This window comes from Emydura macquarii, unplaced genomic scaffold (assembly GCF_026122565.2).
Source record: "Emydura macquarii macquarii isolate MOO-44397 ecotype Brisbane River unplaced genomic scaffold, CSIRO-AGI_Emac_v2 contig_71, whole genome shotgun sequence".
NCBI lineage: Eukaryota > Metazoa > Chordata > Testudines > Chelidae > Emydura > Emydura macquarii.
This window is the reverse complement of record NW_027130208.1, coordinates 13219085-13246772: the sequence shown is the minus strand read 5'-3', so window position 1 is coordinate 13246772 and position 27688 is coordinate 13219085. Positions and strand designations below refer to the sequence as shown.

General features: G+C 40.2%; 1 long non-coding RNA gene across 2 annotated transcripts in view; it reads left to right on the top strand.

The window, feature by feature from the left end:
* Nucleotides 1–27688, top strand: part of LOC137147879 (uncharacterized) — a 175752-nt gene that overhangs the window by 31891 nt on the left and 116173 nt on the right. The gene's annotated exons all lie outside the window — the stretch shown is intronic.

Sequence of the window (27688 nt, the reverse complement as noted above, 5' to 3'; positions counted from 1 at the left end):
ACCGACCAACTAGCTAGGCAGCAGTTCTGCAGAAAAGGACCTGTGAGTTACAGTGAACAGGAAGGTGGATATGAGTCAGCAGTGTGCCTTATTGCCAAGAAAGCTAATGGCATATTGGGCTGCATTAGTAAGAGCATTGCCTGCAGATCTAGGGAAGCGATTATTCCCCTCTATTCAGCACTGGTGAGACCACATTTGAAGTATTGGGTCCAGTTTTGGGCCCCCCACTATAGAAAGGATGTGGATGAATTGGAGAGAGTCCAGAGGAGGGTAAAAAAAAAATGATTAGGGGGCTGGAGCACATGGCATATGAGGAGAGGCTGAGGAAACTAGGCTTGCAGAAGAGAAGAATGAGGAGGGATTTGATAGCAGCCTTCAACTATCTTAAAGGGGGTTCTAGGGAGAATGGAGCTAGGCTGTTCTCAGTGGTGGCAGATGACAGAACAAGGAGCAATGGTCTCAAGGTGCAGTGGGGTTGGTTTAAGTTGGATATTAGGAAAAACTTTTTCACTAGGGAGGTGGACTTTCCATCCTTAGAGGTTTTTTAGGTGCAGTTTGACAAAGCTCTGGCTGGGGTGGTTTAGTTGGGGGTTGGTCCTGCTTTGAGCAGGGGGTTGGACTAGATGATCTCCTGAGGTCCCTTCCAACCCTAATCTTTTATGATTCTATGAGTGAAGCAGTTATATGATGGCTTTATGAAGTGGACTAGTTTCCACATTCCTGTTTTACTTGTGACTTAAATTTGGGTGCTGAGGCCTCACGCGCACTGATTTCTCTTAGCACTGAAGATCTGCTGGAGAGATTTTAAGTGCTGCTGCCATTTCTCTCCATCTTTTTCAATGCTGTGAAGTAACCAGGGAAACTGTTAGCACTGTGCCTCTTCTGCTTTTTCTACAAGCCAGGTGATGAAAAGTCCCAATGCAAAGAAGTCAGGCTGAATTAGGTCCCTGGGCCTTCTTAGCAGGTTATGGCCCCAGGTAACTTGTGTCACCATCTGTCATGTTTCTTATTGATCCATTGAGATGAAGGACTCTACTGCCTTTGATGGGCCTAAAGCCATTTATGTTAAGCAGACATTGTAAGTGTAAATAAGGGGAGGTGGGTTATTACACTGCCTAGCCCTGCCTTGGTGCTGTCAGTACAGTGTATGGATTCAGAATACCTCTGGGTAGTAGTGATGATTACTTCAGTCTTGTGATGTGTATTTATTTATTAAAAAATGATGCAGAAAAGAAAAAAAGTTTTGTGAAAATATGCGCCATGTGATTGGGGTAGAGTGCTGATGATAAGAGAGGGAAAAATAATTAGTTATTCATTGATAAAGCATTTGGGTATGATTTTGTTTCTCCAGCAGAGGATTAAAACCCATCATATAAGGAGACTATCCCATGTAGACTGGGTTTATGCTAGTGAGATTCAGTTAACTTTGTTGGAGTTATTCCTGATTTAAAGCATGTAAATGAGATCGGAGTCAGGCTCTCTCCCTACTGTCTAGTCTAAGGCAGTAGCAGTACCATTAATTATGCCAATGCACTGTACATAACTTTTGTTTTTTCATATGGTTAAATTCTTGTAGGAGGACTGTATTTCATTACAATAGTGGGATTGTGCTCAGAGTACAAAGCAGAGGGTTGGTGTTTTTAACAACATGGTGATGTAACTTGTAATAACATGGCAGGATGGGCTGCGGTTAAGGACAGCAAAAATAATGGAGTGTCAAGGTAAAAAGTGTCAGAGCTGTGTGCATGTTAGAAACTCACCCTCTTACTCACACTGAATAGTACCTTCCTCCACTATGGGGCCCACTGAGTGGTGCTCATCACAGAATAAGGTGAAGCACGAGTAAGGGCATCATCATCATCAGCTGGCCCTCTCTGAGGAGATTACATACCTAGTATTGCTTTGAATTTTCCTCATCACATACATTCCTGAGCGGATTCTGCACACTTGCTCACACCCACACTGGACACGTTGAGGCGAAGACAAAAAACCAGGAGGGAAAGAGAGAAGTTAAGAAGTTGCATGTGTCCTCTGAGCACAGGTCACACGGGCGTGAATTGGATTTCTTTGCTTTTAATTTTTTCCCTCTTGCCACTTTAATCCTAGTGCTTAGTGTTAATGTTAATTTTTGAAACAGATTTCGTGCATTTGAAATGTGCCACGCTGACAGCCCTGGAGACTGACCGACCCACAGCACAGCCATAGCAGTGCTAGTTTCCCCATAATACCTTGCCGGCACTAAAATACTAGAAAGATGGATGCTACACGCAGCCCTGATATATGGGCAGAGAGAGACCTCAACCCAGGGCTGAGGGGGCACTTCAACGGGTGTGAGGTATTTCAGACTCCATGTCCATCCAGGAGTGGTCCTGCAGTATGCTGATAAATGCCTCGAGCACTGAGTTGTCTCAATTCCCAGGCTATCCTGTTCTGATTTCACACTGGTGTAAAGTAGGCGTTTACTCCAGTGGAATGAGTGGAGTTATGCTGGTCTAAAATTAGTATAAGTGAGAGAACAATCAGAACCTGCTGTGTTTACTCCATTTCCTGTGGGACTGTGATGCCACTTACATTGAGGAGGGAGTACTAGAAAGGAACATATGCATATATGGAAGATAGAGTTGCACACAAGTGGAATTAAACCTCCTAGGATCCTGCAGACTACCCGTTAGTCTCTAGCAGCTGGCCACACTGCACAGTCTATTTTAGTGTACTGAGGAAAGCAGACTACATTTCTTAAAAAAAAAAAACTGTCCCAGGAATCCTAGGACAGGTGAAAAATATAATTTATGAATCAAACCGCTAAAAGGGATATATGTTCAAGGAGAGCTGAATATAAAAATGTGATGGGAAAAAATGCAAGCTTAAAACTGGGGAAATCTAACAAGACTTGTAATAGATTTATCAAGGCTAGCTTTCATTAAATGGATTCTAAATCCCATGATCTATGAAGTTCTTTGAGAAGTGATCAATAACCCATTACAATAGTGACACAAACTCTGAACCTAATTTCCAGCAACAGAGCAGTGGAGACTACCTAATGAGTTGTAAGTATTATTTGGGATGGGAGAAAGTATGTGGGGGTTAAAAATCTCTTGCACACATGTGTGCATGCACATGCCTCACCCCACCCTTACCTTTAATTTCTCCAGTGCTGCAGACCTCAGGCTAGGAAGGATCCTCATTAGACCTTTTGTCTTTTTCCAATCTCTAACTGCAATTGTAGTTTCTATTGTTCAGATGCCTGAGTGAAAGTCCACTTTTCTGGAATGAAAAAAATAAGCACTTTTCTTTAATACCATGGTGAAATTCCCAAAACCTGGGCCCAAAGCTCACTGAAATCATGGAAAGACTCTCTTTGGTTTTAGTGGAGTGGGCTTTCAGGCTGGGCATTCTACTGCCTAACTGATCTCCTCAATAGAAATATATTCTTTTCATTTTGCCTGCATTTTTCTTTCCTCTATTTCATCTTCTTACTTAGTTACACTGTCTCATACCACTTTAAAAATACCCTTCTCTTTCCCTTCCCTCCTAAATAAATTCTTGTTTAGCAAGAGCGTAGCTTTTTGTGGGTTGTAGTCTCAACAGAGATAACCACTGAGGGATACAAGCACAGACTTGCAAGAAAAACTATAAATGTAGATGTGCTAAGTGGCCCCACCATTTTTATGTAGATAATTGGTGTGTGTGATGTTTACTTATGTGTGTTGACTTTTAATTATTTCAGATCATGGTGCCTGAGTTTGGTGCTCTTAAATGGATCAAACCCCTTTTCTGTAATCAGTGGTGAATGGTTGCTTATGTGCTTTTACCCAGGAATGCTGTGTGGAGTTACAACTTTAAATACTCAGTGCCATTCTAATTTATAAACAGCTCCTTCTGTAACATGAGTGCAAGAATACTGGTTATATTAGGTAAGATGACAGCGTAGTGACTGACAGGTACTAAATCTTCTGTTTCTTCTCATTAGGAATTTCTCTGCACTAGTTATTTCAGTAACTGACTAGCCATTTGTGGACAAATGCTGATAAATGGATGTTTAGTTTGCAACACTTATTTTTTACTAAAGATTTTGACCTAGGACTGAATGAGCCATAGCACCAGAATTCAGTGTGAACGGAGGCAATCCAAAGAAGGATGGGAAAATGGTACAGAATGGTTTGGCGGTAAGGGTTGTACTTTCACTACACACAGTCCTTGTTCAATAAAAATGCTTTGTTTATATTTCTCTAACAGTCTAACAACACTCTGTAATGACCATACAGATACAGCATAATGCCCTTTGAGAACCAGGGACGTGAGACTCCACAACTGACTGCAACCATTCAGAAGTGCATGGAAGTGAGGACTGCTTGCCTTGGAAGTTGTGTGATTGCACCTGTGAGTTCTGACCCTAGGCTCTGTTCTGCCAAGGCAAGGACCTCTAGAGAAAGGAAAACAAAGAGACTTTTAAGGGTGGCCTAGTAAACAGTGGCCTGTGCTAGATCTCCCCTCCACCAATGACCTGTAAGGCTCAAGGAGAAGGAGATAATCTCTTCTCCTTTTAGATGGCAGAAATAATACTGCCCCTTTGTGAAGTACTGCTCTGATAGGCCTTGCTGCCTGGCCTGCCACATATGCTGCCCACCTATCATTTGGTAGTGTTTGTTCTGGTACTAGGGTAATTCCAGATTTTCTTGCATGCCATGACAGGCTGTTGAAACGTCAAACACAAGACGCAGAGGTGGGCAGTCAGTCCCTTGTTACCTGAATTTCCAGATCCTTCTTCTCCTAGTTCCACTGGGGTCAGCTTCATCCTTTTTGAAATGTGCACCCAGAACTGAATGTGTTCTAGTATCAATCTCACTGATGCCATGTGCAGAGGTAAAATTACCTCCTTTCTACCACTCCCTGGTTAAACGTCCAGGGATTACCTTAGCCCTTCTTGCCCCATGTCACTGGGAGCTCATGATGAGTTGTTTGCCCATTATGACCCCAGATCCCTTTCAGGATACATTCTGCAAGTGTGGCCTGCATTCCTTGTTCCTAGATGCATAAATTTGCATTTTGGCTATATTTAAACCATTTGGTTTGAATGGGCCCAGCTTACCAAGTGATCCGTATCACTCTGTATGACTGCCCTGTCCTCATCATTACTTACCACTCCACCAATTTTTGTCACCTGAAAATGTTGTCAGCAGTGAATTTTACTTATTTCTAGATCCTTGATAAAAGATCTGAATAGCATCCATGCAGGACCCCACTAGAAACACTCCCATTTGATGATGATTTCCCTGTTGACAACTATTATTGAGATCTGTCACTCAGCCAGTTCATAATCTATTTAATGTATTCATGAATAGATTGGGGGTAGGGCTGCAAATTGAGGCCTTATGGGCAATTCCTGTGTAGAACAATCTGAGACTGACAACGGATACTGCATGGAACAATAAGCAAAGTCTGTGAACCTTTCATACAAACTAACCCTTTGTTGCGGGTGCTGAATTTCTGCCATACTAAAATTCTTGAGCATCATTTGGCTATGAATGTAGTAAATGATGTTAAAGAAGATAAAAACTACAGGTAGTTTAAAAGTACAGATTCCAACTTCCTTAAAACCTCTGCTCCACTTGCCCTGTTTCTACCTTTGACATTGAGTTTGCTCCTGGTTTAATTTGTTAATTTAAGGTGGATGCCTTCATGAATTGAGGGCAGAGCCGATCACAGCCAGAGGAATACTCAAATGTCAGTAGCATTTTTGTTAGATAATATTTTATATTAAGCATTTTTAAATCGTCTTCCTTAGGAGGATCCTCTGAAAGATTTAATGAGTCACTGAAGCTTTTCTGTAAAAGGTAGCAGTGGGCAATATTCTCAATACAATTTCTATCCCCTTGGTGCTGCCTGAATAGAGCAAAGGAGGGAATCTTGTTGCTACCGGCCCTCCACGTTCAACTGGTGCAGATTCCCATGCCAATTGGCTTCTCCCTGATGTAGCATGGAAGAGATAAGAAGTGTGGGATGCATAGTGGACCTCCACTAACCTAATTCTTATGTGGCACGTGGCGCTTTACAGACCATAGCCAGCTCTCCTAAATTAGAGCAGCCACTAGGTTGCTATAACTTATGTCAGGCTTGGTACAGACCAGCTGGAGACATAACCAATTCTCAGATTTTTTTCTCCTTTTCCTCTTCATTCATGCACCAAATGTATATTGGCACAGGAGAGAATCTGGTGCAGAGTTTCTGTAGAGTATGTATGTTATAAACATCTCCCAGTGGTTTCCTTTTGCCTTGCGTTTTGTTTATTATCTAGTCATTAGTGAGCTATTTTGAGAGGGAAACTGAGAATTAATACGTAAGTATATAAGAGTGGCCATAGTGGGGCAGACCAATGGTCCATCTAGCCCAGTATCCTGTCTTCTGACAGCCAGTGCCAGATGCTTCAGAGAGAATGAACAGAACAGGATAACTATCGAATGATCCATTCCATGTCATCCAATCCCAGCTTCTTGTAGTTGGAGGCTTAGGGAACACCCAAAGCATGGGGTTGCATCCCTGATCAACTTGGCTAATACTTACTGATGGACCAATCCTCCGTGAACTTTGCTAATTATTTTTTTAACTCAGTTACACTTTTGGCCTCCACAACATCACCTAGCAATGAGTTTCACAGGTTGACTCTGCATTGAGTGAAGAAGTACTTCCTTGTGTTTGTTTTAAACCTGCTGCCTATTAATTTCATAGGGTGACCCTGGTTCTTGTGTTATGCAAAGGGGTAAATAATGCTTCCTTGTTCACTTTCTCCGCACCATTCATGGTTATATAGACCTCTATCATACTTCTCCTTAGACATTTCTTTTCTAAGATGAACAGTCCCAGTCTTTTTAATCTCTCTTCATATGGAATCTGTTCCATACCCCTGATCATTTTTGTTGCCCTTTTCTATACTTTTCCCCATTCTAATATGTCTTTTTTTTAGATGAGCTGACCAACACTACATGCAGTATTCATGGTGTGGATGCACCATGAATTTAGATAGAAAATATTATAATGCCACTGTCTTATTTTTCTCTCCCTTTCCTAATGATTCCTAGCATTCTGTTAGATTTTGAAGGGAAGGGAAAGAGAAGGATGTTTCAGAGAACTATCCACAATGACTCCAAGATCTTTTTCTTCAGTGGTAACAGTTAACTTAGACCTCATCATTTTGTATGTATAATTGGGATTGTGTTTTCCAGTGCGCATTGCGTTTGCACTTATCAACATTGAATTTAATTGGCCATCTTGTTGCACTGTCACCCAATTTTGTGAGATCCCTTTTGAAACATTTTGCAGTCAGCTTTGGACTTCATTATCTTGAGTAATTTTATATTCTTTAGAACTTTGTCTCGCAGTTTATCCCTTTTGCAGGTCATTTATCAATATGTTGAACAGCACAGGTCCCAGAATAGATCCTTGGGGTACCTCTCCATGCTGAAACCTATGTATTCCTATCCTGTGTTTCCTGTCTTTTAACCAGTTACTGACCAGGAGAAGACCTTACCTCTTATTCTATAAATGCTTACTTTGATTAAGAGCCTTTGGTGTGGGACCTTTTCAAAGGCTTTCTCAAAGTCCAAGTACACCATATCCACTGGATGACCCTTGCGCATGTTTGACACCCTCAAATAATTCTAATAGATTGGTGAGGCATGATTTCCCTTTACAAAAACCATGTTGACTCTTCCCTGTTATTCTGTTTATCTATGTATCTGATAACTTTATTCTTTACTATAGTTTCAACCAGTTTGTCTGGTACTAAAGTTAGGCTTGGCAGTAATTGCCAGGACAATGTCTGGAGCCATTTAAAAAAATCAGCATCAGATTAGCTATCCTCCAGTCGTCTGGAACAGAAACTGATTTAAGCGATAGGCTACATACCACAGTTAGCAGCTCTGCAATTTAATGTTTGAGTTCTTTTTTTGAGAGAGAGTTTGTAGAACTCTTGGGTGAATACCATCTGGTCCTGGTGACTTACTGCTGTTTAATTTATCAATTTCTTCCAAAACCTCCTTGAATGACATTCAATCTGGGATAGTTCCTCAGATTTGTCACCTAAAAAGAATGGCTCAGTTGTGGAAATCTCCCTCACAGTGAAGACTGATGAAAATGTTTGTTTAGTTTCTCTGCAGTGGCCTTATCTTCTTTGAGTGCTCCTTTGGCACCTGGATCATCCAAATAACCTTTCAGATTGTTTGTTTGAGAGGCTTCCTGTTTTGGATGTACTGAAAAAAATTTCTGTTCGTTTTTGTCTTTTGCTAGTTGCTCTTCAAATTCTTTTTTGGCTTGCTGTATTATACTTGACGTGCCAGAGTTTGTCCCTTTCTATTTTCCTCAGTAGGATCTGACTTCCAGTTTTTAAAGAATGCCTTTTTGCCTCTAACCACCTCTTTTACTCTGTTATTTAGCCATGGTAGCTTTTTTTTTGGTCCTCTTATCATTTTCTTTTTTATTTGATATATGTTCAGTTTGAGCCTTTATTATGGTTTTTTTAAGATAGTTTTCATGGAGCTTGCAGGTATTTCACTCTTGTCCCTGTTCCTTTTTATTTCCATTTAACTAGCTTCCTCACTTTTGTGTAGTTCCCCTTTTTTAAATTAAATGCTACTATGATGGGTTTCTTTGGTATTTCCCCCCCTACAAGGATGTTAAATTTAATTACATTATGGTTGCTATTACTGAGTAGTTCAGCTATATTCTCATCTTGGACCAGATCCTGTGTGCCACTTATCACTAAATCAAGAATTGCCTCTCCCTTTTCCAGGATTAGCTGCTCCAAGAAGCGGTCATTAGCGATGTCTAGCAATGTCATGTCTGCATCCTGTCCTACAGATATACTCTTATTACTGAAGCATAAATGTCTATTTTTTTATTTTAAATAGGTCATTAGTTTTTCATCTAATTTATTTAATGGCTTTAACATCTCAATAAAGAGTTTGAACTCTGACACTTTCATACAGTCACCCAGACATAAATACATAGGAAAGGACATAACATGGACAGTAAGATGCAGTTTTTAAAAGTAGGCCTTAGCTGTAGATTTGATTTCTGTAACACTAGTGGTTTTTTTTTTTTTTAAAGAGAAATAAACCGGTCATCCCAATTTTTTTTTGAGTCTGACTCACTCTGAGTTTTATCATGGGAGTAGTTCCAATGAAATCGGTGAGATCACTCATGTAATAAGTAACTATGTAGGGCGAGTTAACCATGGCAGGATAGGATGCAAAATGACTCATAGCCCTAAAATATAAGCAAGTGGATTCATCATAAAGTAAATGCCTAAAATTATGTTGATGATGGAATTCTACACTGGATTTGGTTACTGGCTTAAAAGAACAGCATCCTCTATAAGACACTCAGTAATTGGCTTGAGGAAATCAGTAAGTAGAGAATGCACACACACCTATAAACACACATAGGCTTATTTATCTGGGTCATTGAAATGACAACTAATGAACTTTTAATCAAATAACTTCATAAATCATTATAGGAAGCTTCTTGAATGTATCTATTTATACTGAGGAATTGTAGGGCATGTATTTTTAAAAAACAAAAAAGCCAAAAAAAAGTCCGCTCAGTTTTAGCTAACAAAGCTGAATTTGGCTCCCAAGGTTCATTAATCACTGCAATGGCTTACTTAGAAAGAACGCTACAGAAGGGGAATTTATCTTCGTCAGCACCCCAGGGCTCAGTTCTTTTGAAGGGCAAAATAGGAGGTAAGAATAAAACTCAGTCTACCTAATTTTGACCTGTGATTTCTTTCAGACTTTATGGTTAGGAAGTTTTCTAACACTAACATCAGAAGGCAACCAGTGAAATCTATCCGGTACCAGAGTTCATCATAACTTGTCAGAGACTGTGAAATGCTGAGGTAGTTTACAAAATTTAAACAAAAGAAAAAATATGTGGGGAGAATTTTTAAGGAACAAACAGGTATTAAATGCTCCACTTCCATTCATCTTTGATGGGAATTAGGTGCTTAGCTTCCCATTATGCCTTTGCAAATCTTCATGATCATAAGAGGACAGCTGCGTTTGGGCTATATGAGATGATTTGTTAGGAATGGGTGTTCACTCTGTTACTGTGGGGCATCACTAATGTGTAATTAGTAGTATGGCCCTGATCCAAAGTCCACTGAAGTCAGTAGAAAGATTCCCATTACCTTCAGAGGGCTTTGGACTTAGCCTTATTTAATGAAAGCTTCTGTAAGGACTGTTTGTTTGCATGTGCTTGGATTACTTTGTTGTGAAGATGGAGCGCTTTCTGCTTGGAATGGAAAAGTTAGTCACTCTTCCGTCATGAAGGCTGATTCTTGAGAAAGCTATCCCAATGATGGGTCACCTATTCTCCTAATTTTGGCAAAGTACTCCTTATCTCTTATCCTCAAAGCATTTTTAGTCATAACAACAATACAACTTATACGTCAGTGGCACTTAAAACCAAGGTCAGCTGTCCAGACATTCCTTCTATTTTCATAGAACATTAACTTTCTGTTCCATCCTCCCAGTAGCAGAACTGCAAACGTGCAGCTGCATGGCCTTGCCTTTCAGAGCTTAAAATGATTACCTCTGTGGTGTTCGGTTTTTAGCTATCTGTGACTGAACACACAAGATGACTGACTGCGGTTCTGTCAAATTCTGGATACATGCAGGAATGTCAAATTCAGGGGTTACATTATAATATACAATCATTTATCTCATGCCTATATGGAGCCTCGGCTTTATTTAACTGTTGATCTGGACACCATCTCCTATGCCCACTCCTGGCTTTCCTAATTTTTTTAAACATACATGTGAGTTGCTTCCTCTTGCACTCATTTCTGATCTGTGTATCCGGTATGTTGTGACCCTATTTAGATAAGGGCCTTTTGATCTTACAATTATAATGAGAAGGGATACAAACAGAATACCGCATATGGTATGTGGCACTTGTTCCTAGCATGTGATCAGCCTGAAGTTTATGATCAGTACTCATTTTTACATTGCTCATTAAAAATGACATGCATCCACACTGGTGAGTAGATAACACACACAAATTTCCTGGTTAACAAGGTTCTTTTTCTTTCTGTTTCAATAAATACTCCATTTTTTCTACAGTGAAGGCTAAAACTGTCAGAAAACAGCTGCAGCAACTATAGCACAAAACAGTGAAGAAACGAACGGATTGGTTAAGCTGCTATCACTCTGAAAAGTGAGGTTAGTTGGAAGCCTGAGGGAGACAAGGGACAGTAATTAAAACTGACTATGCTGTCAGAGTGGTAGCTGTTGCCATTTTGAATTATTTTGTGGCTACTATCAGAGAATGATTTGAGGTATCCTTCACCAAAGTGCAATGTTGCCAACTTTTGAGGGTTTTTACAATCACAAATCCTGGGATATTTGGTGTTCTTCTTAAAGCCCCAGCTCCTGGATTCATGTGAATAAGTGAGAATCTCAAGTTTTCATTTTAAAACAAAAAGGTTTTTAGTCCTTATGGTTGCAGAGAAAGGTCATGCTTTCCAGACTATCTGTACCTTAGGGGATTAAAAATTACATAAATTATATGGAATGGCTGCAGAATTATTGGCACAATTTTAACCATATAGAATGTGTTCATTACAGAGGAAAAAACTGTAGGATAATTTTGGTGAAGTAAAATCTTGTGGACCAGGATTAGATTTTATCTCTTTAGCTTCCCCAGCCTGACCAGTGTAGTTCTTCTGCTGAACCTTGGACCAGGCTTCCATTAAGATACAGAGGATGGGAGTCATTAGAGGGGACCAGCATCATGGAAGCAGCTGAGCACACCGTCCTTGTGAAAGTGGGGAGATACACTCTTCTGAGCACAGAACTAAGGGATTAAATCTGGCCCTAGGTGATTGAAGTTTCATTGAAGGATTTCAGAAGTGTCTGTGATAAATGAAAACAAGAATTAGAAGGTTGGATTAAAAATAAATGCCCAAGAAACACTTTTCCATTGTTAACTGCCCTTGGGGTAGCAATGACCCTTATAGGCTTTTGGGGACAGGATGCATGTACATTTTTTTTCTCTGAAAATGAAAGCAAGGTAGGCAAAATAGATTATCCAGATTGGTCAAGATCGATGACGATATTTTCAGATTCCTTACCACATCAGCTCCTTGGAAGAACTAGAGACCCTGAGACCTGTTCTTAAGGAAAGACTTCCTGAAAAAGCATGTATTTTAAATGTCTGATTCAATGTAAATGTGTTTAATATCCCCCCAAAAGAAGTTAACCTTCCCTTGTTTCCCCAGTATACTAGCTTTCACAAAGCAATAGGAAATTATCTGGAACATAGAAACAGAATAATCTATTCATTTCCAAAATATTTCTTTTGTTTTTAAATATTAAAGAACAAGAATGTTAAGTGAGGGTTTCAACAAGTATAGCAAATCCAGGACAACCGAATAGTATCAGAACAAAATAAGTAAATGAGAGGCATACAGGAAAAATGACAAAGTTTAACAGTTCAGTCTCCTCAGCAACCAGCCATTTCCAGAAGCAAAACTCTTTGTTCCAAAAACCAGTTAAGGTTGCTAAGTGACAAAAATATACTTGCCTATCACATTACTTATTAAAGCAAAGTACTTAAAAGCAAGGAAATGAATAGTTAAAGACATCATAAGACTTAAACTGCCCACATAATACATGCATTATTGTTACCAAATATGAAGAGATGCATATTTCAGCACCCATAATGGCCCATATCTCCATCTGTGTCCAAGTAGCAATTGATGCAGTTGAATGGGGTGGGGTGTAATGGCTTGATGCCTTAGATACTGAAACTCAGTCTGGAAAATGGGCATGTTGAACATGTCCCCCCAGGCCAACGAAGCAGTTTGATGTGGAATGCCAGACAATGACTCAAGTTACCAGATCCTGGAGTTTCCTTTCTCTTTTGAAAAAGAGCTGGGTCTGGTCTTGCAGAATAAAGTCCAGACCAGTAATATATATACTTGGTCTTTAATAGGGCCAATTTCACAGAGCTGAAAACAATTATGAGCCAAATCAGCTGGGAGGTAGAATTTAATTAGAAAAATATGGATGTTTGGGAATCTTTTAAGGACTGCTTACTAGATGCACCAGAAGTCACAATTGAGGAAGAAGGGTGTACTGGTTAATATATATAAAACAAATGGAGGAAAGGGGAAATTGATAGTAATTAATATAAATTAGTAGTTAGGAATGGAAGCAAAGGGACACAAGGAGAAATCAGCAGAGTTAAGGACAATATGAAGGAGTTTTAAAAATATATTAGGGTAAAAAAGAATCCTGACAATGAAATTGGTCCATTACTAGATGGAAATGGTATAACTATCAGTAATAATGCAGAAAAGGCATAAGAGTTTGATAAATATTTTTGTTCTGTATTTGGGGAAAAAAGATGGCATAGTCACATCACAGGGTGATGATACAACTCTTTCTATTACATTAGTATCTCTGGAGGATGCAGCTACTAAAGTTAGATATTTTTGTAAATCAGCAGGTCCAGGTAACTTGCATCCAAGAGTATTAAAAGAGCTGGATGAGGAGTTTTCTGGACCATTAATATTGATTTTTTTCAATAAGTCTTGGAGCACTCTCGCACTAAGCTAATGCTGGACAATTTTTTAAAAATGTGATGACGTGGGTATTTATAGGCCTTTCAGTCTGATATCCAACCCAGGCAAGATAATGGAACAGCTGATACGGGACTTGATTAAAAAATAATTAAAGGAGGATAATATATTAAGCAAGTCAACCTGGTTTTATGGAAAATAATCCTGTCAAACTAATATCTTTTTTTGATGAGATTACAAATTTGATTGATAGAGGTAATAGTGTTGATGTAATAGATGTAGAATTCGGTAAGGCATTTGACTTGGTAGCACATGACATTTTGATGAAAACACTAGAAAGATATAAAATGAATATATAATACATTAAATGAATTAAAAACTGTTTAACTGATAGGTCTCAAAATCTAATTATAAATGGGGAATCATCATCGAGTGGGTGTGTTTCTAGTGGAGTCCCACAGAGATCAGTTGTTTGCCCTATGCTACTTAATATTTTTATCAGAGACCTAAAAGGAAACATAAAATCATCAATGATAAAATTTGTAGATGACCCAAAAATTGAAGGCGTGATAAATAATGAAGACAGCAGGTCACTGATTCACAGTGATATGAATTGCTTGGTAAACTAAGCACAAACAATATGTGTTTTAATACAGCTAAATGTAAATGTGTATATCTAGGATGAAAGAATGTCAGCCATACTTTCAGGCTGGGGAATTCTATCCTGGGAAGTAGTAACTCTAAAAAAGATTTTGGAGAGGCCTGGTGGATAATCGTCTGAACATAAGCTCCCAGTGTGAGTTAGTGCAATCTTGGGATCCATAAACGGGGACTCTCGAATATAGTAGTAGTATTTTACCTCCGTATTTGGAACTGGTGTGACCACTGCTGTGTCCCATTCTGGTGCCCACAATTCAAGAAGGATGTTGATAAATTGGAGAGGGTTCAGAGAAGAGCCACAAAAATAGTTAAAGGATTAGAAAACCTGCTTACAGTGCTAGACTCAAAGAACTCAATCTATGTAGCTTAACAAAAAGAAGGTTAAGGAGTGGCTTGATTACACTTTATAAGTATCTACACGGGGAACAAATATTTAAAAATGAGCTCTTCAATCTAGCAGAGAGAGGTATAACATGATGCAATGGCTGGGAGTTGAAGCTAGAAGTCAGGCTGGAAGTAAGGCTGAATGTTTAACTGTGAGAGTAATTAACCACTGGATCAAATTACATTTATTGGATGTTTTTCTGAAAGATATGGCATGGGAATTATTTTGGGGTAGTTCTTTGGCTGTTAGGCCGGAGGTCAGATTAGTTGATCACAATGGTCCCTTCTGGCTTTGAAATTCATGGTTCAGAGATTGATGACAAAAATATTCCCCTAAACCATACTGTTGTGTTTTCCTCCATCAGTATAAGTCACAGAGAAGCATGTATAGTTTATAAATGATGGTGTTTCTTAAAGATTTTACTATTTCTCCCTGTAAAGTGCTTCTTAAAATGTCAAAATCGAACAATGTTCCAGCTCCTGTGGTATCATTTGATTTTGATTGGGAGATCGGACACACAGAAACATTTTCAGAAAATGCAGAAAGGATCCATTTTAAAGACTTTAAACCTATAGCTGGTGTAAATCAAATGTAGTCCCATTGGCTTAGAGTCTGGCTTCGAGTATCAAAAAATACTCAGTGATGAACTGTAGCCCAGGCTATGCTTCTGTGCCAGCTACTAACATCCTGGGTAACAGCACTAGGTTACAGGCGCCAAAGAACAGAGTAGCTACATCTCCTCCATGTCCTGATGAGCAGGAGTGGGCAGAACCTTGGTTCTGGCCCCACAGTGTGCCCAGTAGTGTAGATATGCCACCGCCGGGGGGAGCATACACTATGCCAGCTACAGGCCCAGGATATTATCTTGCTGGAGCAGCAGAGGGGCCTGGAGATGGTGCCAATCTTCCTCTGGGGCGGCTTCGGGGGCAGCCTGGCTGGGTGGGGTGCTGTCCTTAGCACAGGGCTTGTGGCAAAGCCATGACTGAGCCCTCTATTTAATTAAAACTTTCAGAAAACATCCTATTTGTCAATAAGACTTAACCCTCTGAAAGCTTGAATCTGAGAGCGTCTCTCTTTTTTTTGCGGGGGGCGGGAGGGAATTGTAAGTGTAAGCAGGGTCTGAATGGACTCTCCTTTGCCAAGCTGGTATTTGCATGAGCACTCCCATCCTGCTTCAGTGCTCAGCATGGTGGGACGGCTGTGCCCAAATGACCCCTTTGGCTGGTGCTGGGTTACACATCACTTCAGTGTGAAATGCAGGGGTAATGAAATGTTGTTCCCCTTATTGTTTGAGCAAAAGGCAGCAGCACTGTGCTTAGCCTGTCATGATTGAAGGGTCACTATCACCTGAACAGAACTGGCTAAGCAAGGGGATGCCAGAGCCCAGTGAAGGTTGATAGGGTGTGGGGGTAGGTTCTTGCCTGGAAGGGTGGGTGTCTGGCTAAGAGCTTGAGGCATTGTCTAACCTTCCCCTCCCACTGTTCAGAGATAGAGCTAATTAAGATTCCATTAGGCGTCTCGCTAGAGCTGAAATCATCTGCTGTGGGACAGCGCTCCTGCCCAGCACTGAGAGCTGAAATCCACTGAGTGCTTGGGACCAACCTGCTGATGTCATAGTGGAAAAGCAGGTGGTGGTAGCAGAAGGTGATGGTGCGCAGCAGAGCGGCTGGCAGGGCAGCTAGCAGGCAACTGGCGGAGCGGCCAGCCGAGTGGCCAGCAGGGTGACTCGTGGAGTGGCATGTGGCCAGCGGAGTAGCTGGAACGTAGGGGCTGGACAGTGGAGCAAGCAAAGTCGGAGCCTTCTTTCTCCCTCCCCCAACCAGGGTGGGAGGTGAATCTGCAGCTGCACTTCTAGTCTCTGGATCTGCCTTGACTAAGGATAACATCTGTGCGTGGGGGGCTGTGAAGGGACGGGCACATTAAAGGAATGTTTGTTGCTGGACTTAACAACTTGAAGGAAAAGGAAACTGCCCAATGTACTCTGGGGTGGTGTTTTATTCATGGTTTGGTGCATGTGAATCCTGCTTGCGGTGTTTTCCCAGGTTAATGCTGGGATACTTTCCCCCTTTTTGTTAAGTCTCTTTTCTGCACTCAATCTCTGTGCTTGTGAGAGTGGATGTATGGCCTCTAGAGGTGCCCAATGGGTGGTGTGTACTTGTCCCAAGTTGTTTGCTGCCGACTCCAACTGTCAGAACAGTCACATTGGAGAGATCAAAGTCAACCTTCTAGGGGAATTTGGTACAGCCTTATTTTATAATAAATCCATGCAGCTCCACAATCACAGGTCTCTACCACTTGAGCTATAGAAAGACAGCTGTTAGCTACCCTTCTGTTCTTCCTGGGGTGCAGCTAGCCACCAGACAGCCGCAATATGTGCACACACACATGAAAGTTAATGGCAAATTTGCTAATGAAGGCAAGATTGGGCCCAAAAAGTAGCTGTGAAAAGCCTTAATAATGTTGAGTAATTACAAGCTTCGGTCTTCATATGAAGCAGATACCTGAGATTTCAACAAGCGGGGATAATATGGAAAATCTGAAAGGACAATGTCAATACATTACTGAGGAGACAGACATTAAACTAAAGTAAAACATTTAAAAATAGGTTAATTTTTGTTGGACTGTAACTCGGAAACTGTTGGACAAAATGTGTGCAAACTCTGTTTCCCTGTGCCTTTAAAGTAAACGCAGGGAAATAAATTCTAATGCTCCATCTTTAATTTGATTTATTCAGGTTTTAAGCCACCTGTTACCACTCGGTGAGGGGTGGCTACCCCACACAAGGCCTGACAAGGTAAAAAGGGCTGCACCTGGAGGAGAGTCAGGGTTGATAAGGCCTAATGGCGGAGGAAGCCCAGCTCTGAAAGGAGCTAGGACAGGCATAAAGAGAAGTAGTGGGTGGTAAGAGAGGACTGAAGGGAAGAACTCTGCAGGCACTCTGATGAGAGTAGGGGAGTTGGCAACAGACAAGGGGGAGTAAGCCCTGAGATCCTGCCCTGGGATACAGACTCTGGCAAGCAGCTGAAAAAGCCATGGGGAGCAGAGGAAGCTCTACTGGTAACCCAGAAGTAGGCCAAAAGAGAGGAATGAAAGGTAGGAAGGACCTCAGGCAAACAGCACCAAGGTTAGAGTTTGAGCAGATTGTGGTGACTGGGCATAGGATCCCTGAGCTAGAATCTGGAGTAGTGAGCAGGCCTGCGTTCACCTACCAGCCACTGGAGAAGTGGCGCAGACTGGGCAGTGGAGCAGAAGATTGCCTGAAACAGTTTGTCCAGTAGGATTTTGATTCTGCCCCGGAAAGGGAGAACTATACTGACCTGGCCGGAGGGCCAAGCTACGAAGAGGGAGCACCCTGAGTGATGAAGAGGAAGTAATTGACTCCAGAGAGAGAGGGGCAGACCCAGGGGGCAAGAAATTGAAGGAGGGTGTGTCAGAGTGATTGTGAGCTAATCCTCAGATGGGCCACAAGGAGGCACCAGAGCAGTGAGTAGTGAACTCTGTGGCGCGTTTTTACCAGGAGTGTGTTTTAGCGTTCTTCATTAGGTTCTCTGTGTCTCAGAAATGTGCAAAATGACATGATCTTGGCAGCTTAGTAGTAGTTGGATTCTTCTAGGTCAGCTCCCTCAAGATTAAGCAGTTTGTTGACATATAGTTCAGAAGGAATAGATAAAATGTTTGAAAGCTATGAAAGATATTTCCTGCTCATAAGTCTGCTCTTTAAATTGTTATAGCTATTACAGAGGTCAAGTTCTGCATTAAAGAGTTTGAATTTGATGATGTGGGTTATTATAACTAATTCTCTTTTAAAAACTTCATTTATAACACATACATATAGATCCATTCATTGCATTCAGTTGCCAAAACCTTGAGAGAAAAGTACAGTCATATAAAGGATAACAAAAAAGTTAACTTCTGCTGAAAAGACAGCTGGGGCTGTAATCAATTTTACTGTTTCAAATCCATGCACCAAAGACAATGGAAAGTTTCAAGATGTTCTGAGGCCTATTCAGAATACTGAATTATAACTTTAAATAATAAAGGTATTATAGTTATCATGTGTAATCTGTTCTGCTGCACCTGATGCGGTAATGACTATCATTACAGAGCATTTTAGTTTCAGTAATGAGTTAAATTTAGTACATCTAATGAAAGCTCCTGAACTAAGTGAAGCTATGTTATATATGCACAGATACCCATTTTATTAGTGTTGTCCCTGCTTTGTGTTTAGCTGTTAATGGAAAACACTTGCTCTCAACTGTTGTCACTTGGCCCCAAGATTTGTTTATCCATTTATCCATTAATTTCATCCATTGAGATTATCCCAGTAGTATGTTAAAATATGGTTGTTTTCTTACAGTAGGTTCTTTATAGATTTGGATTAACTTTTCCAGGTACAATGGTTCCTAGTACCAGAATTCTTTCATTTTAGGAAATTCTCTTAAAAATAATAGGACAATGGATTAGAGAAAATGTTTGCTTTAATAATACAGGGAGTTGAGAGTGACAGTGCTGCAAATTCAAGTATGGAATAGTGGAAATATATTTTTAAGCATGTGAGATCAAAAATAATATGAGTCTTCAGAGGAGAAGTTGAAGAACAGGAATGCAAACAGAATTTCACAGCTGGTTTATATAATCATGCAAGAATATTCTTCGCCAGAAACTCTTGGCCCTTTTTGTTCTCCAGATAAATAACAAAATAGAAAATAAAACCAAAATTAAGTAATTTAAATATTCTAGGAAAGACTCTGAAACATATTGTAAAATATTTTCCCCCTCTAGCCTCAGATATTTATTCTCAGCTTTGAGTTGGACCTATTTTAAGATGTTCGGCATAATCATGCAATGCCAATTAGGAGGTTAATTGTAAAGTTCTTTACATTCATATGGCTAGATCTAGTAATTTAGTCCTTGTTTTTCTCAGTTTAAAGATTCACAATGCAGAATCTATATAAAATCTCAGTTAATGAGGATTCTCTTTTTCAGATTCCTCTCTTTATTGCATATATTGCAAAACAATGAGATTACATTATGTAAAATGACTGTTTTGTTTGATCACTTTTATCTTGGTCCTGGGCTATTGCTAAACCTTGTTGCAAGCTTCGTCACAGTTTTTCATCCCCCACACAGACCATTCTTAAAAATCAATCGTCTCAAAAAAATTAAGAACTTCCTGGAAAGATGCAGTACATTGTTTCATAGTGTTAACTAATCAGCAAAGAATAACTCTAGACATGAAAGCAAACGTGTGTTAAATTCTAGATGAGAAATGGCCTGAATTAGTTCACTGAACTTTAGATACAACCTGGGGGTTTTTAGAGACCCATGGAAGTTAGAATATATGCCAACCCACTGCTGTCAGCTTCAGTAATTCTCAGAAGTTTTTAGCCTAGTAACATTTACAGTGTTTTGTAGGTGTTAGTTTGATAAACTAGACTGAGATGAGCGTCCCTTTGTGCCAACTGGCACATGCTGTTTCAGCTCAGGAAGATGTAATTAACAATAGAGTCATGGCTACAATGACAGCCACTGGGAGACAGAACCACATGAAAAATGAGCTGCCTTTCTACTTCAAAGGCTTTTAACAACTGGCATACTCTCAGTCTTGACCTATGCAGCAGCAATCTGGCATTCACCAATAAGATGAAGCAAGCCACGACAAAAAGATTTCTTGATGATAAGAAGTAAAATGAAGTCAGAGTAGGCTGGATATGCCACTGAAAGAGGAGAGGGAATGGGCATCGATAGATGATAATGCAGATGCAGCAAACACGGCTATTGGTGCAGATGGGGAGATGAGCTAGAAGCTAAAACTTTGGCATAGGCAGGTCCAAGGTCATGCAGTGCATCATCTAGTTCACAGAGAGAATCAGTGGCAGAGTTGGTAATAGCACTCAGTTCTCCTAATTTCCATGCCTTTGCTCTAATTTGTAGACCATGAAATTGTATGCAAAATACGGAACCTCTGCCGGCGCTGAGCTCTGTTTTATGTACGGCGGTGACGCACACATTGATGTAGCTTTTTGCAAGTTTCCATGACATTGTGTGGGGCAATGCAATAATAAGGTACACTAGCAGTGTAACCTGTATACTTCTAATTGAGGTATATAATTTGAGCACATTGTAACGTTTGAACTTTCTCTAGGATCTTAGACTTGGCTATTTATAAACGGTGGCAGTAAGGTTTCCGTGGTTGTTTTAAGATTACACGCCTATATCCATAGATATTACCTCTGTTTCTTCAGCCTCTAAGATCAAATTTAGGCAAGTGGCTTGGAACAGTCAATCTTTCTTCTTTGAAATCAGTATTTGGTTTTATACAGGAAATACTATTTTTCAAATCTGCATTGTAGCTAAGGGCCAAGAATTCAGCCAAACCACTCTTCTTCTGGATATCTACTGTTGCATATTAGAAAATTGTCCTGCAGAAATGGATATGCACCCACTGTACACAAGGAAATATACATTTGCACATGAAAAAGTCAGATCATTGGTCATCCACCTGACTTGCACAGGGAAACAAACACTGTACTGGAGAGCACAAAAAAGGGGCATATAAATGTGCAAATGTGTGTCTGTGCAAAGAGGATGCAAATAAATGCAGTGTGACTGAAAATGTGACTTTAAATCATGATTAATAGCATCCTAATGTGGGCACTAGAACTACATTCAGAACATTTTTGAGAGGACATTTTATATACATATAATAGATAGATATATATAAAATATGGAGGAAGAGACCAAGCCTGAATGTTTCACTGTCTTGGTTAGGTCTCCTTCTATGCTAACCCACAGGACATAGTGTCAGAAGTAAATTGGCTCCTGCAGATACATGAAATTAGAAACTAAGAATATTGCAAAAAAGAAACAGAGAAAACAATACTGGCAGCATACCAGATTCCTGTCCCCAAGCACATGAAATTTAAAGGGGATGTATTTTGCAGTTTACAGATTTTAGATTGCAAGGAGAAAATGGCAAAATTGCAACAGAGCTGAACAAAAAGGATAACATAATGAGAGCACACTCTACTAACTGTAATGGGCAAAAGCTGCCACATGCTCCAAGAGCATCTGGATTTATCAGCAGCAGACCAGGAAGATCCATGCAAAATACCAGAAGTGCTCCAGAAGCATTTTCAACCCATAAAATATGTCATACATGAAAGGTAACTCATCAGCAAGTGTAATAAGAAATGTGGAAGAACAATAGATCAGTATATTCTCAAACTGAGCAAAACCCCTGATTCATGTGATTACCAGATCTTTAAAGATGAATTAGTTTGTGATAAATTAGTAACAGCGGAGCATGAGTTTTTGAATGAGAATGCTCAGAGAGCCCACACTAACTCTGCCAGGAGTTATAGACATGTGCACAGCTAGTGAACAAGCTCACACCTAAATGCAGAAGATAAGGAGAGCAGATGCAAAGAATTCACCAATTAGCATGGGAAAAGCATGAAAATACAAGGAAAGACACACCAAAGTTAATGCAAATCCAAATGTACAAAAACAAAATGCATAGGAAGACTTGTGGAGAAAAACATGATAATGGAGAAGGACTGTGATGTGTTCCAGGCACATTACACCTGGAAATAGACAAAACAATTCAACCAGTACAGCACCTGCCTTGCGGAGTACTCATTACATTGAGAGAGAAAATAATGGGAGCAATAAAGCAAATGGAAAAAGAAGGCATCATTGCTAAAGTCACAGAAATCACAAATTGGATAAGCAGCATGGTATCCATTGAGAAGCCAGGCCAATTGCATATCTTCATAGACCCAAGCAACCTAAATAAATTCAGTAAAAAGAGCTCATTACCAAATGCCTACATCTGAAGAAATATTACTTGACTTGGCTAAAGCAAAAATATTGTCAGTACTCTATGTCAAAGAAAAATAAGGCAAATGTAACTGAATAATGAAAGTTGCTACCTCACCACATTTTGGAGCAGATAAATACAGAAGGCTGAAGATGTTGTTTGGGATCAAACCTGCTATAGAAGACTATCACTGCCACCAGTAAGATGTACAATAGGACTTGCAGGGATCAGTATCCTAGCTTATGACATTCTTGTGTATGGATCACAGCCATGACCTCATCTGTCTGCTAGAAAGAGCCAGGAAAGTAAATCTAAAATTGAATCAAAACAAGACGAAATTGTGATTGACTGCAGTACCATATATGAGGCACTTGCTGATCTCCAAGGACTATGACCTGATCCTGAAAAACCAAAAACAATATAGCACATGCTCACACCTAAAAATATTAAATCAGTTCAGATACTATTAGGATTTGTAAACTAGCTGACAACATTTCTTCCAAACCTCTCAGATGTGTGGGAATCCCTGAGGTGACTGCTGGACAAAGTTGCAGTATGGACGTGGTTACCTCAGCCTGTTTTAGCCATCACATCAAAGAGCTGGTGACCACCTATCCCATCCTGAAATACTGTGGTATGAATTAAGAAGCAACCATACAATGGGATGCCAGTGAGACAGGGCTTGGAGCATCACTCCTACAAAAGTGACAGCCAGTAACTTTTGCATCAAGAGCATTATCACTAATGGAACAAAAATACACCCACGTTGAAAAGGAATGTCTTGTAATAGTGTAAAAATGTGGGGAAAATGACCAATGTGTTGAAGGACAGGAAACCACTTGCACAGAAAGTGACCATAAGCTACTAGGGAGCATTTTTTTTAAATGCCATTGCTAACACAATGTTTTCAGTCCATGCTACTGAAACTGCAACTCACCTGTTTAGGTATGTGCTATCAGAAAAGGACTGGTGTCTGATTCTTTTCATGCTGCATGGATACTCGGGATAATCTGGCAACTAAGCAAGAATATGAGATCCTCAACCTGATAAGAGTACTGAAAACACATACATAGAAAGCATCAACCAAGTCAGCTATATATCCATTTCAAGGCAAGGGCTAGGAAGAATCTGAGAACAAATCATACAAGACAAAGATTTATCTATGCCCATGTCTATCATTCTGTCAGGGCTTCTCCCCCTGATGTCTATCTGCCACTCAACAATACTGGAACTATTGTGATGAGCACAGAAGATAACATCCTGTATAATAGCACTCAGATCACAGCACCCAGCTCTATGAGAACAACAACTCTCTCAAGAATGCATTATTACAGCCATTCTGGTCCAGAAACCTATCTCCAGAACGCCAGAGACTCCATATACTGGCTAACCATGACCGAGGATATTGGGGTGAACAGATATGATACATATGGGGAAATGCAGGCCAAGCAGTAAAGATAGACATAGAAAATACATAGCATCTCCAACAGACCTTGGAGCAAAGGTAGAAATGAACCTTTCAGTACAAACTACCTCTATTGTAGACTCCTATTCAGACTTCTGGGAATTAAATAGACTGACAGATACTACCACAGCAACCAATGTAGACAGAGCAATGAAACATATCAGGCATGACATCCCAAACTTTGTCGTTTCAGACAGTGGACCCCTGTTTAGTAGCAATGAGTCTGTGCAATTTACCCAGGAATCGGGATTCAGTTATATCACATCATCATCATACACAGACAGTGAAAAGGGAAAGCTGATTTGGCAGTTAAAATTGCTAAGACTATTTAAAAAAAGCAGTAAAAAAACAAAACAAACAAAAAATATATGGCAAGCCATCCTTGAATGAAGAAATATTTCCACAGAAGGCATTAATAGCAGCCTGATGTGATGCTTGATGTCAAGACAGATGTGTATTTTGATGCCTACAGATCCAACATTACTACAGCTGGTTGTGATAGAAGAAGTAAAAGACAGCCGAAAAGGTAAAGACACCTGTAAAGGGCACAGCCTATTGTAATAGTTAAGACTGCAATTCTCTGTGGTTCCTCGAAGGCACCCATTTCTCCTCTAGACTCCCATCACTCCTCAGCTTCTCTCTGCATCTCTCTTTCTCTCTCCCTCATCAGGGGTTTTCCAGGCTGCATAATTCCCTGTTTACCCTGTGATATTCCCAGCAAGCCAGATTGAGTGTCTGCACCTTTTCTTTTTAAAGGTTTATGAACAGCATGATTGCCAGCTGTTCTAAGTTACCACACAGCCCTTTAAAAACAAGACCATTTATTTTTAAGGTGAAAGCATTACAAAGAAAATATATTAAAATAATAGAAGTTTCTATGTGCATGCTGAAAGCTTACCAAAAGTCATCTATCAGTTTCATGGGGCCTCAGTCGACCAATTCCTTCCCATCCTTCCCAAAAAGGATTGGGTATCCCTTGGTCAGAAGGTCCTGAGCATTTGCTGGATCAGAAAGAAGGCCCTGAGTCAGTTTACACTCAGGCTATTTATCCAAAAGTCCTTTCATTGTCTGTTGCCCTGTGAAGAATCCAGTTTCAACTAGTATATGAAAGCCTCTCAAAGAGATGGCACCTCTCTGCAGGTGTTACAACCTGAGTGAATTTGCCTAATTACCCCCCCTGCTGTTTTTAGCTCCTGGGGTAGCTGTAGTCACCTTCCCCCATGGAATTACATACACAGTGATACATAAACTTAATACAGTAAGATGTCCTGAAGATATTGCAGGAAAAGACCATATTTGTCTCACCTACTCTGACAGTCAAGCTAAAGATCTCCCAAACCTACAGTCCAGAGATCCTATTAGGATCAAATTATTTCCTCAGGACAAATCATACACTTGGAAGCAAGCTACACTGTGTCGAACAGATAAATTCTCATTCATGTAATGTAGAAGTTGATGATGGGCATATATTTCACCAAAACCACAAATTAATTTGCCCATTAGGTACACAAAACAATAACATGGGCGTGGAGAATAGTGAAATATGCACATTGCGGAGACTTAACCCGCAGGACATGGAAGGAACTCAGGCCAGCAAATGATCAATAAATATAAGAGCACACTCTCAAAACACCACCCCATCAGAAGAACCAAGCGTGTGGCAATGTCCTATCATCACAAGAAAGACTTTCACTTGCTCCAACGCCAAACCGCCTGCAAGGTATACCCAAGACTTTTCACAGTAGTAAGCACAGAGGAAAATACCTTAGTTGCCAAGAAAGTTAAGGGTTCGTTAATTTGAAAAACAAAAAAGTGGATATATTATATGAAAATATAGACTTTATGGTGTGTAATACAATGCTAAGTGTGTCAGCAGGTTATGGCATTCATGTTTAATTTTGCTATCTCAAACAATTGTAACAAAGGGAATGTTATGATAAATAGTTTCCCAATAGGGCTTGCTCTGGTATAATTGAGTTTAGGAATTTAGGCTTCATCTACAATTGGAGCCAGGGGTGTGATTCTTAGCTCATGTAGACATACTAGCATGAGCTGTCGTTGAGCTAGCAGACAAAATAGTAGCATCGTTGCAGTAGCATAGGCAGCATGGGCTAGCTACCCCAAGGACTGACCCATGGGGTTCAGGTGCAGTTTGTACTTGGGGGAGCAGCTAGCTTGCTGCAGCTGCCTGTGTTACCATGGCTACGCTACTCCTTTTAGCTCACTAGTTGGAAGACAGCTAGCTCAAGCATGTCTACGTTCCTCGTGTAGACATAGCTATAGAGAACTCTACTTTCACAAAATGCTGGGTGAGAAAGGATTGTATGTGTGGAGAAAAGGATAAAGCCTGAGTGTTGCACTTTTGGTCCTCTCCCTTTCTGCTGACACACAGAACAATGATAATAATTCTGACACACACTGCAGATAAGCAGTGGTTAAGGCTATACATTTTTTTTCTTGACTCATTGCATGGACATGAGAAAAGATTTTGCAGAGCAGATAATCCAGCTTTTGCACTTTCATTTTTGGCTGCATGGAATTGCTACCTGGTCAGAATCTCACCGAATAGATTGCTGAAGAAGCCTTTACCGTTCCTTTTTCTCTAAGGTTCAATTGTGATTTAGAAACTGAAGAACAAAAACATGCACAATGACTAGATTAAGAACCTGGCAATTAAACTACAAGTCCTCTCAGAAGCACTAAAACAAAATTAGTCCTTTAAAATGTTCCAGAAAGCCATGAGTTTCTTTGCTAGGAAATTATTCTAGAGGATGGGAAAAAAATGATATTCTCTCTTCTTATGAAATACATGACAAAAATCCCATGTCTCAATGTATTTATTACAGAGAAAATATTCATTATTCAGGAGTACAAATGGATCCATGCTGTGAAATTCAGGTCCAGAACATTAGTGTCCGTTTCAGTGCAGGTCCATCTCTATTCAAGTAAAATGTAGAGAGAGAATATTGAATGAATTCCTCTTTTCTGTATCTTTCTCTGTTTTGGTATGAACAAAGAATTGTCAGATGCTCTGATGAAGTGTTGGTGTTTGTCTACTGTCTCCTTTGTTTTACAGTAATATATAGTGTGACTATATGCCGAGTCTGTCACAATTATGACTGATGGACATTGTTACTGTGCGTCTAAAGCTTTACATCAGGGGTATCAAACATCCAGTCCGCAGGCCGGATACGGCCCGCCAACCTTTTTGGTCCGGTCCCTGGTGGCCGGATATGGCCTGCCAACCTTTTTGGTCTGGTCCCTGGCGGCCGGATACAGCCCGCCAACCTTTTTGGTCCGGCCCCTGGCGGCTGCAAGCTACCACCGGAGGGTAGGACGCTGCGAGATTTCGCAGCGGAGGGTAGGAAGACGGTACGGCCCATTTGAAGTACATTTAATTCCAATCTGGCCCACCGTAGGAAGTGAGTGCTTTACATTGTTAGAAAAATTAACTTTTACACCAAGTCAAACTTAAAAATGAAAAGTGAATATTTAAGCAAATAATTTATCAGTTCTGTTTTCTCACAACACTCCTCTGAGACATTTTAGGTAGGGAATATGAGCCACAGAGGTTAGAGGACTTGATGTCAGAGACACAATTGGCATTCTGGAATACATGGGTCTGAATCATGTGCTTTAGATTACTAAATGTTTATTCTTGACTTTAATGTAGAGTAATAGGGCCTGATTCCCATTTAAACTAAGGCCCCTTAGCAGTAAAGGGACCTTAAAATGTGTGCCACCGAGTAGTATAAATGAGAACCAGGTCCATAATAT